Raw genomic sequence first — 19,627 nt, 5'->3', positions numbered from 1 at the left:
GCGAACCAACGAGCCTAACGAGCTAATCTTAGTTCTGGTTCGGGTCGTTTAAAATTTGGGCTTTACCTTAAATGAGCCGAGAGCCAGCCAACAATCCAGCTAAACGAGGCAACAAGCCAAGCTTACCTTGGCTCAGACTCAGCTCGTTATATAAAATCAACAATTTATGCAAAGAAAAGAGGGTGCACCTTGCAAAGATTATGGGATTGTTGTTCTTAGACATGATACCTGTGACTTATATTCTATCAACAGAACATTAGTATGAACCTCCATTTCGTCGAACATGTTGCAGGCAATAACATGTAACAGTATTTCATGTTGAAATTGGTTTGGTTTTGATGGATCGGAGATTGAAGAAAGCTCATTCCCTGATAATCAGTGAATATTAAACCTCGGAATGATGATCGATTAAGTTGTTCGATCGAAATTGCTGCAGTTGTTGAAGGTGTCGAAGCATGAAATGAATCTGACCTGATCCATGACAATGTTTCCACGGATTTTCGAGATGAACGAACCACGTCTTGATCTTCTTCTCCGGTTGCTTAAGACCTGCAATGGTTTTTCGGGGATGTGGAGGTGACTGCTAAGAAATCTAAAAGATCTCTTGTTTACAGACACAAAAAAGTGGTGGTGGCTCTTATTGAGCATGACCCTTAATAAGGAGGTGGAGACCTCCTTATATAGAGAGCCTCATGGCCACCATCATGGTACCCTAATGGGCCTAGCCCAGTTAGGGTTACCTCCACAAAACCCCCTCAGCCCAATAACATTGTATTAGTCCATATAATAAAATAAGCCAAACATAATAAATTTAGGGTCGTAAAACCGGGTTTAATACCATACCCCTACAAGCCCCCCAAGTCCAGCATTGCTCCTGGGCGCGCAAGCGTCTAGGTGGAGCGCTGGACTTTATGAGGTGTGTTAGGCCATGAGGCGGTTTTTTCCCTTTTCTTCGGCCTTGTCTTTATTGTCTTTGAGTTTTGGGAGGTTTTCCTCATGATGGTGACATGTTGCGGTCCCTATGATAATGATGGCGCCCTGTCATAAATAAGATATAGCACGCATCATAGTGGCGCGAGGCCTGATAAAAGATGGAGCGCGCATCTCGATAATAATGTAACATAACTTGCGCGCGAGGCAGCTTACGAGTTATGAGAATAATAGAGCCTGCGCGCGAGACGACTTACGGATCTATGAGAATAATAAAGCCTGCGCGTAAGGCGACTTACGAGCTATAAGAATAATAAAAACTGCGCGCGAGGCGACTTACGAGTTATAAGAATAATAAAGCCTGCGCGAGTTGCGGCTTACGAGCTATAATAATAATGAAGCTTGCGCGCGAGGCGACTTATGAGCTGTAAGAAAAATAAACCTGCGCGCGTGGCGACTTACGAGCTATAATAATAATGAAGCTTGCGCGCGAGGCGACTTATGAGCTGTAAGAATAATAAAGCTTGCGCGTGAGGCGACTTACGAGCTGTAAGAATAATGAAGCTTGCGCGTGAGGCGACTTATAAGCTATAATAATAATGAAGCCTGCGCGCGTGGCGACTTACGAGCTATAATAATAATGAAGCTTGCGCGCGAGGCGACTTATGAGCTGTAAGAATAATAAAGCCTGCGCGAGTTGCGGCTTACGAGCTATAATAATAATGAAGCTTGCGCGAGGCGACTTATGAGCTGTAAGAAAAATAAAGCCTGCGCGCGTGGCGACTTACGAGCTATAATAATAATGAAGCTTGCGCGCGAGGCGAATTATGAGCTGTAAGAATAATAAAGCTTGCGCGTGAGGCGACCTACGAGTTGTAAGAATAATGAAGCTTGCGCGTGAGGCGACTTATGAGCTATAAGAATAATGAAGCTTGCGCGTGAGTCGACTTATGAGCTATAATAATAATAAAGCTTGCGCGTGAGGCGACTTACGAGCTGTAAGAATAATGAAGCTTGCGCGAGTTGCGGCTTACGAGCTATAATAATAATGAAGCTGGCGTGTGGCCATATGGGATACTATTAGGCTCCCGCCCTAAGATTCGGATGTCTTCTATTGCGATAACGTAGTGGTGGTATACCACGACAATCCCCTAATTCATTGCTGCTAAATGAGGTTGTCCTTATCCTGATTTAGGATTAGACTACTCATTTGTTATGTCGTTTGCGCATAGGCTCTGGCTTTGTGCTATGCGCCACGCGCAGATGTTGCATGCGCGTGCGCGTAGACTTTATGTCCCGCGCCAAGCGCATATGTTGCATGCGCGTGCGTGTAGACTATGTCCCGCGCCACGCGCAGATGTTGCATGCGCGTGCGCGTAGACTATGTCCCGCGCCACGCGCAGATGTTGCATGCGCGTGCGCGTAGACTTTGTGTCATGCGCCATGCGCAGATGTTGCGTGCGCGTGCGCGTAGACTGTGATGTGAGAGCATGTGATGCGTAAGCATATGTAATATGCGTGAGTATATGTGATGCGTGAGCATATGTGGTGCATGAGCATGTGATATGCGACTGCGCTCAAGCATCATGGTGGTGTGCATGTTGAACGGAGCGGAGCCGCGTTCGGTCTTGTATTCGGCGCGAAGCCGTATGGGTTTATGAGGATTCCCAACCTTTAAGTTTGGCGCTTGGCCTGATGGTTTTATGAGGATTCCCAACCTTTAAGTATGGCGCGTAGCCATATGGGATATTAGGAGGATTCCCAACCTTTAAGTATGGCGCGTAGCCATATGGGATATTACGAGGATTCCCAACCTTTAAGTTTGGCGCGTAGCCATATGGGATATTATGAGGATTCCCAGCCTTTAAGTTTGGCGCGCAGCCATATGGGATATTATGAGGATTCCCAACCTTTAAGTTTGGCGCGTAGCCATATGGGATATTATGAGGATTCCCAACCTTTAAGTTTGGCGCGTAGCCATATGGGATATTATGAGGATTCCCAACCTTTAAGTTTGGCGTGTAGCCATATGGGATATTATGAGGATTCCCAACCTTTAAGTTTGGCGCGTAGCCATATGGGATATTATGAGGATTCCCAACCTTTAAGTTTGGCGCGTAGCCATATGGGATATTATGAGGATTCCCAACCTTTAAGTTTGGCGCGTAGCCATATGGGATATTATGAGGATTCCCAACCTTTAAGTTTGGCGCGAGGCCTGATGCGCGCATGGACGGCGATGGAGTGGTGACTCGCGAGTGCGCGTGCATGGCGGAGGTCTCTTGCGCAAAACCCACATGGTGGTTTCCGCGGCGGCACATGCACGGCTGCGGAGTGAGAATCCGCGGGCGCGCGTGCATGGCGGCGGAGTATGGTAATTTTTGGATCTGCAATTTAAGAGTTAGATCTGCAATTTTAAACCTAAAATCCAGGTCTGTAATCTAGATCTAGATCTGTAAATCAGCTCTAGATAGATCTGAAGCTCGTAGCGGATTTAAAACCATCACAGATCCGGAGACTTGATCATTCGAATCAGGCCGTTTCTTTTTGCACAGATCTGGAAGCCTCCTTTAGATCTATGGATCTTTTTGAGCTTTAATAGAACAAGCCTTGAAGCCTTTTTCTGTAAACTTCCAGATCTGGGTTTTTCCTGGGAGAGATCTGACAACCGAGAGGGAGATCGAAGGGTAGTTCGTTGCCGTCCCACGGATGGCGCCAATGTCGAAGCATGAAATGAATCTGACCTGATCCATGACGATGTTTCCACGGATTTTCGAGATGAACGAACCACGTCTTGATCTTCTTCTCCGGTTGCTTAAGACCTGCAATGGTTTTTCGGGGATGTGGAGGTGACTGCTAAGAAATCTAAAAGATCTCTTGTTTACAGACACAAAAAAGTGGTGGTGGCTCTTATTGAGCATGACCCTTAATAAGGAGGTGGAGACCTCCTTATATAGAGAGCCTCATGGCCACCATCATGGTACCCTAATGGGCCTAGCCCAGTTAGGGTTACCTCCACAAAACCCCCTCAGCCCAATAACATTGTATTAGTCCATATAATAAAATAAGCCAAACATAATAAATTTAGGGTCGTAAAACCGGGTTTAATACCATACCCCACAGAAGGGCAATTGAAATGAACGTCACATAGATGAAACTGGATGAGTGAACCCTAATATTAGTGCAAAATTGATACAACAATAATCACATAATTGAATCAAATACCTGAATTTGCGAATGCTAAACCCTAACTTTGAATCCGAATGATGAAGATTAAGCTTGGAATCGAAACAAAAACCCTAAAACGAAGTCAATTATAGAGGGGGGGGGCTGGGAGCGGATGGGGCAATTGCTTCATTTCGATTATCATCAGGATTCAGGAGGTAAGTGACCTAATCATTGAAGATGAAACTGACACAATTAATTTAAGGAAGCAGAATGGTTACCGGAGCAATGAAACCACCACCAGAGCATTTACTTTACCGGTGTCTTCCTATTTAATTTTAACGACGTCTTGAAATAGCAAAATTACTATTATGTCAATCTAAAATGGTTCATAGTTAATACAGTCACACCCCGACTTAGGGCCTATACGTGTGACCACAAGTTGGTACCTGTTTTGTAAATATATCAGAGTTGCGGGTTTGTTTTAGAGGAAGTCTTTAGTAAAATATTATTATATTGAAAACTCATTAAAAACTCGGGTTTAATTACCCGTTTGATATTTCAAATACATTTCTTGGAAAACATAACTCTTTTATAATATTTCCAAATAAAATATCTGAGCCATCAGATAGCATTTAATGACTATAACTTCAATCTTCTATTCCTTCTCGTTTGTCTGTTCTAACCTTTCTTGTTTTCCTGTAACATGGGTGGGAAAATACGTCAGCACAAAGCTGGTGAATAACGCTGACTCTAAAATATCTTTTCAATACCTTTGTGAAACCAACAATAATACCTTTGTGACTACTCATTAGGCACCCAACTACATTGGGATCAAATTACCCTAAGTACCATGTATAATTAATTACATACACAATATCATTTTTCTGAACAGTCCCGTAGACCTTCAGAGGCATGTTGATGATATGCATGGCCTCAGGGAAATGCCGAGTCACCATGTATGTTTGGATCCAGACACATGTATACTCTTAATCAGAGTGTCCGTTAGTACACAAAGTTTTTAAGGATTCGTAAATCCTATGCAAACATTCAGACTCATTATAAAAGGTTTGGGGCGTATTCACCTTGTCTGTCTATAATCAGTTTCTGACACTGATTCCTGTTTTCTGATTTCTGTTTCTTGTTTTGTTACCTCGGACCTATAGTACGAGAATAACATTTTTTTATAAATAACTAGATCATCGATCTAGCTTTAGACCTTTAGTCTATTTCGTATAGCTTTAACCTTGATAAAATCATTTGTTTATATAAAACATTTGGACCTTTAGTCCCCTTCTTTATTTACCATTTATATGCAACGTTTCTTTTTCAGGAAGAAACGTCTATACTGAGTTTCTTCTTCAAGAAGAAACATTAATTTCATAATTATAACCTCTTGTGTTATATTTCTTAGTCATAAAGAAATACTATTTTTGACTATAACTTTTGCTTAAGAAAAGTTATATAATACTTAATTGTAATCAAGGTTCGGCTATATCTCCGACTATAGTCTAAGCCATTTATAGTAATATAATAATAACATAGGCAGAACCCCTTACCTCGCACGGGTATTCGGAGTTAAATATTCCTAAGTTTATACGGGCAACACTTCTACTCTATATGCACGTTTATCGAGGCGTTCTTGATCAACCTTCTTTGACACGCAATCGAGGCAATGTGTAGGTGTCGCCGGGTCATGCACGTACTTCGAGGCGAAATATAGGGTTATCTTTGGGTGGCACGCACTTCAAGGAACACGTCGAGTATTTGTATGGATTACGAGGTGATGATTGTCGGATTGGTGGCACGCAAACCAATGTAGAGAGAGTAATTCTAGAGAGAGAGTAAATGTGAGGTGTGTGGGGAATGAGCTCGTGGCCTTCACCGCGATGGGCTCCTCTTTCAACTGCGTCGCGTAGCGCGACGCCGCCATTTCTGCATGAATGCCACGTGGCATGCCCTGCTGCCACGTGTCACCTGAGTGTGACACGTGTCCCTGAGTCATTACAGTCCATCACAGTCCATCACAGTATTTCAATGGATCCCTGGATAATATTTTTCACTTTTAGTCCATCGTCTTTGATAGCTTGTCATTTCTAGGTCTAAATCTCGTTGTCCAAAAATACTAAGGCGGCTCTTAAGCGGCTCACGGCGATGTGAGCGTGCGAAGTGCGCCATCATAGCGCCACATTGCGCCCAACGTCCTCGTCCGAGCGCGTGCGCGTGCGCGTGCGCGGAGGGTGCGTAGGACTACTTGGTGCATGATATTCATAAAAGAATATTACTATGGAAAATCTCTTCCTTATAAAGAGCTTCCATTTCTTTACCACTTTCCATGTGGGATGGAGTTTCCTTCATGTTAGAAGACTTAACTTAGGAATTATTTTTATTTCCTTATTTTTCTTATATTTTCTTATTTAATAATTTCCCATGACTTGTCTTTGAAATTATTTTTGATCCCTCAACTTTCCTAAGTTGTCAAGTTTGGATCGAAATATTAAGGATGTTACATATAAATATAGATATATATATATATATATATATATATATATATATATATATATATATATATTAATAGGCTTAAACATCTATAAGTGAGTATAGAAACCACAACTTTTTGATTAAGAGTCACTCTTTGTTATTAGACTAAGCTAGTGGTTTGAGTTTAAATATCAAAATTTTATTTTTTTTCATAAAAATACATATAACTTGTTTTAAAAAAATCGGGCTTAGCGAGAATGTTGGGCCAGGGTCTGCGACCACCCGACCCTCCTTAAAAGCCATCCCTTCTATGATATATACTTATATATAATATCCTTAGGCTATGTGTAGTGAGGGTTGAAAGGGGCCCATCACTTGCCATGCCACCCTTTAACGTCCCCAACACCACTACATTAGCGTTAAAATGAAAAATTCATCAAGGGTTTAACATGCTGAGGGGTGTAGTGGGGTTCATCCTCAATCAACTAATCACAAAGTTTCTATTTTTATTTTAATTTTATTTTCTTCATTAACTTAATTGCTAGTTAAAACGACTACATCAAAAAAGGTTGTTGGTTCTGCATATGTAACACGTGACAATGACGTGACTCTAAGTCGACCTTTACACTTTAACCTAAAAGAATAATTTTGATGGCCATGGAGGTGCTTTAGTATGTTATGGATATATATGTATAATTGATTGAAAATATGCGAGTTTCCTATATATTTTGTTGTTCTATCAATCATATTTTTAAATTCTTTTTTGTATGTGATCTATCAATATCCATATTATATGCAAGTAACCCGATTTGACATTGTCAGCAAATCGCATATGAATATGCTAAGAAGAGAGCAAATCTTGTATTAGTTGCACGGAGAGAACAACGATTGCACGAGATTGAATGCTAGATTACTAGGTGCATTGGATATGTTAATAATGGCTGCGGATGTTGTCAGAGCTGAAGATTGTAAGAGATTCATCAATGAGACTATCAATGTTTTTGGCCGAGGTAATTTAATCTTCCATTATTCTCATACATTGACATGCAAAAACTATATTCAGTTTCCCATACATTGACATGCAAAAACTATATTCAGTTTACATCAACAAAATCATGGAACTTAGTATACAATTATCATGATTTTAGATTGCAATTGGTTTATGATGTTTGGGTGATCATATTCTAAACCAATTTTATGTAGCAGATCGCATATAAATTTAATGTAACCGATTACCACACTCAAATAATTATCATAAGTTATCTATATTAGGTTTAAGTATAGAGTACTTCCCATAAATACAAAAATCCCCCTCGTCCAAGGAAAATAATAAAAGTTACTTATTTGCCTTTGAATATGTTCATTTCACATACCCTCTACTTTCTTTCTTTACAAAAGTGTCTTTTTTGGTCATTTAAGTTACCAACTTACCATACTCTGTCGAACAAATATGAAATCTAACATTTGCAACTTTGAAAAGCATAACCAATTCTAACTAGCACTAACAAAAGAACCCAAACCCGTTGGAAACTCAAAACTCAAAACTCAAAACACTTACAACAGGGTAATAGGACTTGTATCCGGACACGGAATTAATTTGTAAAAAAATTCAACGGACATGCGAACTATATGGTATTAGGTGATACTCATTCGACTAACCCAAACTTGTTTACCCACATCAAAACTTGATGTATCAATATAATATAATCTTAAAAATTATTGAAAATGATGATGTTTACCCACATCAAAACTTATGTATCAATATAATATGTATTCTTAAAAATTATTGAAAATGATGCGTCGAAGCAGTTAGAAATTGAAATCAATAAATGGAATGAAACAAATTTAGTTGAGTATATGATATTTGAAGTTGTTTGAGCTAGATTGTATTTCGAGTAATGGACTTTGTAATGGGTAATTTTAACCACATAATTGGGCATGGAACTGAGAATGTCATCTCTAATCTAAACACTAGTCAGGTATTCGCACGATGCATCATCCCTAATCTAAACACTAGTTAGGTACTCACATGATGTAGCATGTAACAACACTTAAAGGCTCTAAGTGAGAGTTTGATTCAAACTTCATACCCCGCTGACTCTAGTCAGCTCGAAATTAAAATTGGAATCTTAAATTCGAGTTTGACTTGATTAAATAAATATCGAGCTGGCTCATTTATCTAATGGTAAGAGAGTTATTCAACGCATGTTGTTGTGTACATGAAATAAATTGAATGGATTAGGAAAAATTTAGAAAAAAAATACCTTAATTTAAGAAAGTTACTTTGTTTGACAATTTTGAACGGAACATCGATGAGGATGTCTAGTTTATTATGAAGCTGGTAGTTTGTCTGAGGCAAGGAATCAGGCTCCTGCGGCTTATATGTTTGATCCGTCGGCTTATATGTTTGGCAATTTCGAACGAACCATCCATGAGGAGACTAATATAAAGTATACGAAAAAAAACTCTAATTTGAACAATTCCTATGGAAGCGTGATAACATTTTTATACATAATAAGATAAGAAAAACACTGCATTTTAATCGTTATAATATGTGTGTTATATAATTGTTTGTGCCAATTTGAAAAGACGTGTTGAGTCAGAAACTAAATAAAATGCAGTTATTTTGAAGATGTGTGATGCTTCCATGGCGGTTATCAAATAAGAAACTGATATGTTAGTTCTTTTAATCAATAAATGAAAGAATTTAATTAACAAAATGATGCCATGTTAAACCGATTAAATGATAAATTTATTCTAAATGATTATACATTTCTGGAACTCATATATTGTTTTAACATTTATGATTTCATGATTTTTGATTTCGTCATAATCAACTCAACCAATGGAACAGTAAAATGACCGGTTAGATTATCTTTATAATACATTGATTATGATTTTTTCTAATTCCTTTTAATTATTTATGAGGAAAAAAATGTGGAAAAATAAATAAAATCCTTTTAATATCATACGTTTCATTTATTCAAAAGATATATGCTTTAAAGTGGAATGAGGTTTCATAAGTTGATTATATAACAAATAATAGATGTGATGTTTAGGTTTCACATGTTGATTATATAACAAATAATAGATGTGATGTTTAGGTTTCACATGTTGATTATATAACAAATAATAGACGTGATGTTAAACATATAGAAAGGAATGTGATTTTGATTTATCACGTTTTAATTATGTTTAGTAAATCTAAATATGTGAAAACACGAAATATCTCATTTGACATCAGTCCTGATTATAAGATTTTAGATGAAAAAATTACAAATTTTGCCATTTAGCATTAGTCAAATTATGAAATGGGTTCTTTACCAAAATTAGTTTCACTATTTATCCTTTATTTGCAACTTTGCCTCGCTTTTAGTCCTTTACCCTAGCGTCCATCCAAAAACTCCAAAAACTCAGTTAAGTCTAGCATGTGATGGGCGGAATTGTAATTTTCACCCCTTAATCCATTTGCTCTTAAGAATTCCCTAATCAAATCAATCTGTTGTTGAACAATTCCCAACAATCAAAGTCAGTTCATAATCCAACCCTATTCATCAAATCCGTTGATCAAATAGATTGTTCGAACATTTGATTTACTATAAGTATCTTGCAAATATTAAAACCCTTTTCTCCATCGCGCGTTTGACATTCAATATCCAACACGAACCATGATTCGACCGTCAATCGATTTTGCAATCTCCCCAATATCTGTTGCGTCTCCGTCATGGCAGCTCCTGCTGAGGCACCGGTGGCGGCGGAGCGGAGACGTTTGAAACTTTGCTCTCCAGGAGGCCAAATAGCTAATTGAAGAAGTTAAAAGGAAGACGTATCGAGATTAATTTGATGAGGAAGGCTTTAAAAAAGAGTGACGAGGGGTTCGAGTTCAGTCCTGGGTTGGCTTCGGTTTCACACCAACAATCGATTTAATCCTGCGATTTATGGCTCGTTGGAGAAGAATGTCATGGTGGCTCGCCTGAGAAGAAGGAATTGTGGATGCAATGGATGGGTTAGGTTAGGTTAGGTTAGGTAATATATAAATGTAATGCATAACAATGTGTGTTATAAATTTGTTAATTTATTTTGTTTTTAAATTCATATGTTTTTTTATTAAGGGTTGAAAATTACAATTCTAGCCATCACATGTTTCGCACATGCTAGATTTAACTGAGTTTTTGAATGGTCGTTAGGGTAAAGGATTAAAGCGAGGCAAAGTTGCAAATAAAGGATAAGGAATGAAACTAATTTTGGTAAAAGACCCATTTCATAATTTGACTAATTCAAAAGGACAAAATTTGTAAATTTTTCGATTTAGATTTATGTTTTAATATATAATTTTTAGTTTTTTTAGCCTCAAAAGGGGGAAACCAGTTCACTAATTATTCTAGGGGTGTAATTTAAAGTTTGTAATTATCACCCATATGATAATAATGCTTAATTGAGTTGTATATTATTACACAGTAGACTTGTACATTATATCAATATAAGTTGGAATTGAATAAAATCTACATCGAAACGTTGCAAACAATATGCACATTGCAGTGGTAAGTTAGTTTTTTTATGCTATAATATATTAGAAAAACAGAAAGAATAAGAATTTTAAATAAAGTTTTCAAATTGAGGGTAAAAGATGAGGGAACAATCACGTAAAAGAATCTTTAAAATTTACAAAAGGTACTATAATTTAAGGGTTTTTTGTAACTATTTAAATAAATTAATATGAAGATACGTAATATTTGATGTCACAATGACTTTTTTGCCCATCTTGAAGTTTGTAACATTTGCTTTATGAGTTGTATAACTCTTACAATTACATTCTTAATTTTGTCTGTCACTTCTGCTTTATATATAGTATAAATAATCACTTTTAATACCGATATCAAACACACTCTAAAAGATATTTCAAGCTCAGCATATGATAGTCGAATCAACTTTAACAAAAGAATATCTTAACTTAGCTTAGTTATTATTAATTATTTGATTCACTAGGATTATTATTCATATCACAGAATCACTTCTAATACAACAAAACATACCCTAAAAGATATTTCAAGCTCAACATATTATAGTCGAACCAACTTTGAGAAAAGGATATCTAAACGCCCCTAAAGCTCAACCTATAAGAGACTAATAAACGATTTTTCAACTTTGAATGTGATACCAACCTTATATAGTGAAAATTTTAACTTTGATTAAAAGTTTTTGTGATTAGGTTTTTAAATGATCCAAGACTTTATAGAAATGAAAGAGATACGATGTTTGCCATGTGGTTCTAAGACCATCCGTACTCGGGCGTTTTAGGGGCGGGTTTTGGCCCAAAACGCCGGGGAACACCCCCCCCCCCCCCCCCCCGGGGTTTTGGGGTATTTTTTTGGAGCGTCTTGTGTATAACGAGAAAAATGGGCTCAAAAGTAAAAAATATATCCGTTAAATTCATTATAGATCTTCAGTATAGATTAAAAATAGATAGAGAACAAAACCTTAATTGCAAAATACCATACACCAGAGATGGATCTAGGGTTTTCGGAGCATTGTGGAGGCGGCAGTAAGAAGAAGAAGAGAGACTCCAATAAGAAGAGATATAGGGTTTGTTGTTTTATAAATTGTTGAGTGTGTTTGTTTAGTTCCTATGGTACTATTTATTTACGTAGTTTGAACCTTGTTTTTAATAGTATTTGCATTGAAGTCCTTGCAACTTGTTTTTAATATATAGAAAAAATTTGGAACAAAATGTATTTACGATAATAAGATGCCATATGCCAAAGTTGATATAAGAATGAATTTTAAAACTTCCACATCAGTTTAATGTATTTTTTTTAATTTTAATGTAGTTTTTTAAATTATATATATATTATTTAAATGAATTATTATTTAAAAAAACAAAAACAATTAATGATGACTGGGCGCCACGTGGCGCATAACGCCCGGGAGTGGAGAGCTATGACTACACTCTGTTTTTGTAAAAAACTATAACTTTGACTGGGCGCCACGTGGCGCATAATGCCTGGGGTGGAGAGTTATGACTACTCATGGTTTAAAACTTTTAAATTTTCAAATCACTTTTGTTTTATTTTATTTTTTTTTTACTTTTGCAGTGGATCATCTAGTAAACACAACAAGTTTAGGGCATACCTTCTATTTTGATGAAGCAAATGATGCACTGGTTTCCCTTATGTTGATGGTATGGTTTAAACTCAAAAAAGCTTTAGTGAGATTTTAACAAATGGCTCCGTCTATTGACACACCCCACTTTTCTATTTACACACCCCTCATATGGGTCATATTGATCAATATGACCCATATCAGCCCATCTAACAGACAAAAAGCTGACCATGTCAGTTTTGGTCTGGTTGTTATTCCAATATGTAACTTAATGGTCAATATGAACCATATGAACCTTAGTGTGAATTTTTTGTCTGATTAAGTTGGTTATAAGATGATATGTACCAATATGGATCATATGGGTAGTATGGACCATATGAACTGTGCATATCAGTGTGAATTTTTTGTGTGTGATTAAGTTGGTTATAAAATGATATGTACCAATATGTATCATATGGATAGATATGAAAACTAATTACAACTGATATTTGACTAGAAAAATTAAAATTTGCATAAATATATAATCAGTTTGTACATACATAACAAAATTACAACTGATATTTGAAATTTAAGATAGTCAACAACCTAAGCTATGGCTGTAGATCCTGAGCGGGCGGCGAATCCTGGGCGGGTGGCGAATCCTAAGCTATGTATGTATGTATGTATGTGTGTGTGTGTGTTTGTGTATTTATAAAAACTTACGTTCATAACCAGCTGCCTTGAGTTCTTCAGTGAGGTTGTCAACGTTATACTCGTATATCTCCGACGTCGGAGACTCACACAATCTAGCAAACGAACGAGTAAATTTAACCCACTCCTTTTCAGGAAAGCGCTTTTTGCTGTTCCTAAAAATGTTTTGTTCAATGTGGAACCTGCAAAGATACTTGTATGCGTTTGGGAAAACTTTATCACACACGTTCATGAGTGCTAGCTCCCTGTCTGTTATAATGACACGCGGCTCCATACACTCTTCCAACATCCACTTGATCATCTCCAAGACCCATATGTAGTTTTCTTCCTTTTCATTCGAAACAATGCATGAGCGATAGCAAACGACTGGTTTGTCGATGCCCATACCCACAACTTGAATAAATGGAAGCTTATACATGTTGGTTTTGTAGGTGGCGTCAATCATCAACACATGCGGAAATGCACGCCACGTCTTATAGGATAATTCATGAACAAAGAAAACCTCCTCAACAACGTTTGTGGAGGGATTTCTCCCGTGTGTAATAAGTGTATTTTTTCATAAAAAGCAGGTGTTCGAGTTGCTGCATGGGAGATTCGCCGACTCTCTTTTCGGCATTCATCTTCTGAATAACATTGTGTATCTTCTTTTGGAATGCACTTGCTCTTGGGGTTCTGTTTTGTTATGGTTTTCCAAATGTTACGTGTTGGGATGTTTTGTGCTGCCAGCTGCTCTACCAGTTTGTATTCATTCGAAGAAAGCCTTCTAGCATACGCGTAACCCTCTAGATTTTCAGAAGGACTGTGGTTATGTTCCTCGTTCAACACGTCTAACCTCCAAACCTTATGCTTTGTGTCGTACCACCCTTTAAGTGAGAAGGGGCAAACCTATTTTTTTGCTGCCAAGTTTTTCTCGTTGTGGCTTTACTTTTGTACTCGCCGCTAAGACTGCATTGAAGCCATACACTCGCGCCATTTTCTCCTTTTTTCTTCGATCTTTTAGTGACAATGACGTAGCCATTATCGGTTCCCCTATTATTTACCTAATCCTTTATCTTCAAGGGAGTTAAATTCCTAAGAAAAAGACACTTTTAGACTTAGATTTATTGAAATGGACGTAACTGAGTAGTTCTCATACCTGGTCAGTTTCGAACGAAACTATCGAGTAAGGGTCTTCCTCATCATCCACGTAACTCCTTCTTGATTTGTTCGTCTGCATATGCCTTGTCCGAATGGTTTTTCTGTACGTACGAGGGTTCACTACCGTAGCCGTAATCCCCGTAGTTTTGTTGTCCGTATGAAAGTTCACCAACCGTATTCGTTTCTTGAACAATCGTGTTGTGCATACGAAGGTTCACCCCCGTATCTATAGCTCGTGTAATCATGTTGTCCGTACGAAGATTCACCGTGATGGAGAAGCTCCTGACACATGTTTGTGGTTAAAGGGTGAGCATAAAAGATAAAACCAATTGTAAATTAAGAAATAAATATTTTGCCTGGCAACACGGGTCTCTTGTCTTGTGAACGAAAACCAGTGACGACCTCCTCCTCGTTTTAGGGCTGGCTGCAACGGTTTCTCGTAGGAATTAGGAATGTCTGACTGATCATTAAAATTTTCGCCGAAAAAATAGTTCCCGTCCCACCACGACATTGTGACAATTTTGACAATGAGTGTTATTACATGTGAAAGAGAATGAATGTTATGTTTCTCACAAGAGTCGAAGGTGATGGAAGGTGTTATGGTGATATATAATTACCTAATATGCTCCATATTGGGCAATATTGAGCATATAGACAGAAAAGACAGACTTGACTTGTGGTATGCATGTGATTTTAAGTAGGTAGGAAGATTCATGTTTAGGAGACCCGTATACTCGTGATTATAAGTTTGTAGGAGTGAATATGCTTTTGTCAGACTGATATGCACCATATTGACCACTATGAAGCATATTGATTTTGAGTAGGTAGGAAGAAGATTCATGTTTTGGAGACCCGTATACTCGATTATAAGTTGATAGGAGGTAGATATGCTTTTGTCTTCATAGAGGAAACATGGTAAGCCTGATATGCACCATATTGACCAATATGGAGGCATATTGTGAGAGATTAGACTTGTGTGACCCATTCACTTTGCATATGATTCCGTGTATGTACAATCATGTATGACATAAAACACTTTTGTGTCTGATTTGAGGCCATTTATGCTTCATATTGGGCAATGTGGAACATATTGGGGGTGTCTAAATAGATGTGGGGGGGGGGGTGTGCCAATAGCACGATCCTAACAAATAGAAGAAGTTTTTAGTTGAAGAGTTTCATCCAACGCTTTTTGTTAAATTTCAGGATATTAATTTTTAGGGAAACATGTATCCTACTTATGCGGCTCTTCCTTATCTAAGACAAGCTTGCGGTCGAATTGTAGTTAATGCTGCAGTTGAGAACTGGTTACCTCTCCATAAGATGAGCTTATATTCAGTGAGTACCTTTGAGTCCACATAACACGATATGTGTCATATTGGAAGGTTTGGTAAGGTTAAAACAGAGTTATAGGTTTAACAAGTCAAAAGATGTGGTTTTTAAATTGACCATAGGACACAAGACTATTTTTTGTTAAAAAATTTGGATTCTAATAAAGTAGGTCTTAGGGTGTGAAAGTATGATTACAAAAATCATTTTCATTCTCCGGCCATTACTTTGTACAATTCAACTCTTTTAACTATATGAAAGAATGATCATGTTGATGTTTTTTTTTCTTTTTTCAAATGTAACACTAAATCTGAATTTGTGATGTTTTATGCATTAAAAATACGATTTTTGACCAACCTGACCTCACCTTTCAAGGCATATATTTATTTACGCATTTTACACGTTAAAAATGAATCATAACCTAAATCTAGGGAAAATTATGCAAATAGTAATGTTTAGCGTATCAAATAGACAAGGAAGTTTAGTCTTCACCAAAGTAGCTATAGAGGTAGGGTACCAAAAAGACCCAAATACCCTTAAGTGACACCCGCGGGTTAACCAGAAATCCCTCATAAGGGCACCCGCGGGACACCCCAAGTCATCCGCATAACCATGGGCGGAAGAAACACCCTCACAAGGCATGCGGAAGCATCCTGGCACCCTCAAAAGTTGTCCGCAGGATGGAAAGCCTGTCCACGTAAACAGCTACGAGGTAATGCTCCGGGTCAGCTGTTAGTGTGTGATAACACTCTAGAAGATTTACCAAGATGCTCTCTTAAGTAGTATGGGATGTATCAGCCAATTGTGAAAGGACACCTGTCCAGGTCGTTATAACCGTGCACATGGCCAGGGTTATTCATCGCCCTACTCATAAGGAGACATGTGTCCAGGTTGTTTATACATGCACATGCAACGTACGAGCTAGACCAGTAATATGAGGACACGTGTCCAGGCGGTTAGAAGAGCATCTTCCAAAGGGACAAGCTGACCCCAATCATCTTCCCCTACTCTTCGGCTATAAATACCCTCTCAATCATCATGAGGTATTCATTCACTCCCACTGTGCCTTTCTCAATTTAACTTAAGTACTTTATCTTCTTTGTCAGAACGGTACTTATTCTCACGCCGGAGGGTGGTTACGGGAATTCCCCCCACCTTGTCCTTCCCCGTAACGAGCTCACGGTGTTCTGTTCTGCAGGATTCACGTCACTCGGACTTTGGGAATTGTATTCATATCGTATCGGCTAATAACCGTATCCTACCTTTGTAGACTCATTGGATCTAGGACCCATTAGTGGGGAGTAGATCCGTGTTTCTTCAGTAGCCGACCTTCACTTTTGGTTGTGTTCAAGGCTTAGCTCATGCTTTTGGATTAAGCACTTGTGTAGGGTGCCGGCTAGGCCCATGGTACTTTGGTGAATGTTAAATCTTCATGCAAGAAAGACGGTGAATGTAAGAACTACCTCCAATGGAGGAGCGCTAGTGCAACCACATCAAAACAACTTTTTTATTTATTTGTTTATTTATCTTTCTTGTTTCTTCCTTAATAGCATATATTGAATATTTTCTTTTTCATCCTAATGTTGGTTTGACTAGGCACGCTCTAGTGAACTTCTACGAAACATTGAGGTTAGAATTGGAAGGTGACGTCGGTATCACTATTGCTACACACGGTTGGATTGGTGCGGAGTTGACCTGTGGGAAATTCATGCTAGAAGAAGGTGTAGAAATGCAATGGAAGGAAGAAAGAGAAGTAAGTTTTGTCAAGATAGCCCTATTTTAATTACCAAAATGCTAATAATCTTGTGTTTCATGAATCTAGGAAGTAAAGATGTCCCTTTTACTTTTTAGTAATTTACTATTAGGCTACTTTAATCGTTCATAGTAAATTTACAGGATAGCTAAAATGAAAACATGTTAGGTGCACTTTTATTCATAAAACCTCTCAAAAAATATAGAATCACATAATTTGTGAAACCATATTCAATACACGTAATTATACTGTTATGTTATATGACCAACTAATTTTAGCACCTTTCGAAATGGTTCATATACCACCTCTTGAAACAGGTTATGTTCTATTTCAATTGAGTTGGATAAAAAATAAATACAGAAAAAAATATAGGTCGAAACTCCCAGAAAATGTAGGTTTTCTTAAATCATATAACACATAAATTATCCACAAATAGTGACAAAAAGATGCTTATTTTATCCCTGTACGAAATTACCTTTTCTTGACTCGTTACCTAACCTTGGATAGATACCTTACATTGTGTTGGTTTTCAAGTGATCCAAAAATGAAGCTTCGGTGGTTCAGCTGAGGAATTTGCAAAGTTGATTGTGTCTGCAGCTGTGCGAGGAGACTCACACACGTGAAGTTCCCGAGGAGGTACGATGTGTTTCTTCTTTACAGGGTGTTTGCACCGGAGATATTGACATGGACCTTCAATTTGTTTTTATCATTCCAAGGTAAGAGGACAACTTCTTTCATTGGTACCAAGAAAACCTATTTTTGAATTACAATCCACACCACTCATCAGGGGCCAACAGAATGTCCAGTACACCTCGTCAACTTGAATTCAACTTGTTGAATGAACAGTGGAAGTAGTTTCTATGTACATCCATGCAGGGCCGTCTTTGAGGCATGGCAGGGTAGTCGACGGCCACAGGCCCGACATTTCGCTAGGCCCGAAATTATTATTTTTTTAAAAATATATGTATTTTTATCAAAAACATGTGTATAATCAATGTATCAACACAATTACATAACCACTAGCTTGGTCTAATGGTAAAGGGGTATGACATCTAACCGAAAAGTTGTGGGTTCTAGTCTTATTTGAGACAATTTTAAGCTTATTTTTATACAAAAGTTTTTTACACAACTTAAAATCATAATCAAATAAGCCAATTTATAATTAAATTGTTTAAACCCAACAAAAAGTTTCTTTTACTTGAGGCTGAAAAAAAGTTCGCCTTTGGCCCAAAATTTTTTTTCGTCTTTTCAGAGCCGGCCATCCATGTTTCAATTCGTGATCATGTTAAAATTTTTAAGATGGTTTAAATTATTTAAGATTTGAGTTATGTGTATTGCTTTGGTCAACTTTTTCAGCATATTACAACCTCTAAAGTCGATTCGTAATAAATGTTCACTCTTTTCAAATCTAAACATGAGCATACGTTGCTAAACAATTTTCATTTAGCATGCAAGAGTTATTTTTAACTGTATCTAGATTAAAACTTATAAAGTTGTATGACAACATTCATAAATTAATGATAAAATCAAGAGTTTTTCAGCATACAAGACATATCATCTATAATTCTTGCAAACTAGTTTCAATTGCTCTGTAATTCTTGCAAACTAGTTTCAATTGCTTAATAACATTATTTCATCAAGAGGAATATGAACGTGCCATTATCTCAACATAAAAATATCATATATTAATTCAAACCATCAAACATTCTCACACTTGAACCTTGCTTATCCTCAAGCAAGGTAACCATAAATATAATTGAACCTTGTAAAGAACTGATGACTAAATACCAAACAATTAATGGCTCAAACATAATTTTTTCTCCTTTATGAAGTTTAGACAACTACTGCTTCCGAACAACTGACCTGGTACAATGCTGACATAAAAGGACTAAAGACATAACAATTGTTCTACAAACTATCGAAGATCCAAACAACTGAAGACAAACAACTGATGGAGCAAACATCAGTTGTTTAACAAAGATTAGTAGTTAGCATAAGATTCTCTTTGGACAGTTGTTTGTAATAAGTTCATCTGTAGTTTGTAAT

At 37.4% G+C, this 19,627-nt stretch overlaps 1 pseudogene across 1 annotated transcript in view; it reads left to right on the top strand.

Annotated features, from left to right (window-relative positions):
* LOC143534900 (11-beta-hydroxysteroid dehydrogenase B-like) overlaps positions 1–18,344 on the top strand; it is a 63,896-nt pseudogene extending 45,552 nt beyond the window's left edge. The window contains exons 3-7 of the transcript XR_013135624.1: positions 7,399–7,586; positions 12,669–12,754; positions 15,706–15,851; positions 17,425–17,585; positions 18,116–18,344. The product of XR_013135624.1 is annotated as an 11-beta-hydroxysteroid dehydrogenase B-like (transcript). The remainder of the gene's footprint in view (positions 1–7,398; positions 7,587–12,668; positions 12,755–15,705; positions 15,852–17,424; positions 17,586–18,115) is intronic.
* Positions 18,345–19,627: the final 1,283 nt, after the last annotated feature.

This window comes from Bidens hawaiensis, unplaced genomic scaffold, assembly GCF_021521415.1.
Source record: "Bidens hawaiensis isolate Kalapana, Puna unplaced genomic scaffold, B.hawaiensis_p1.1 tig00010348_1, whole genome shotgun sequence".
Classification (NCBI taxonomy): domain Eukaryota; kingdom Viridiplantae; phylum Streptophyta; class Magnoliopsida; order Asterales; family Asteraceae; genus Bidens; species Bidens hawaiensis.
Note: the sequence above shows the minus strand (reverse complement) of the source record. Positions and strands in the feature narration are given on the sequence as shown.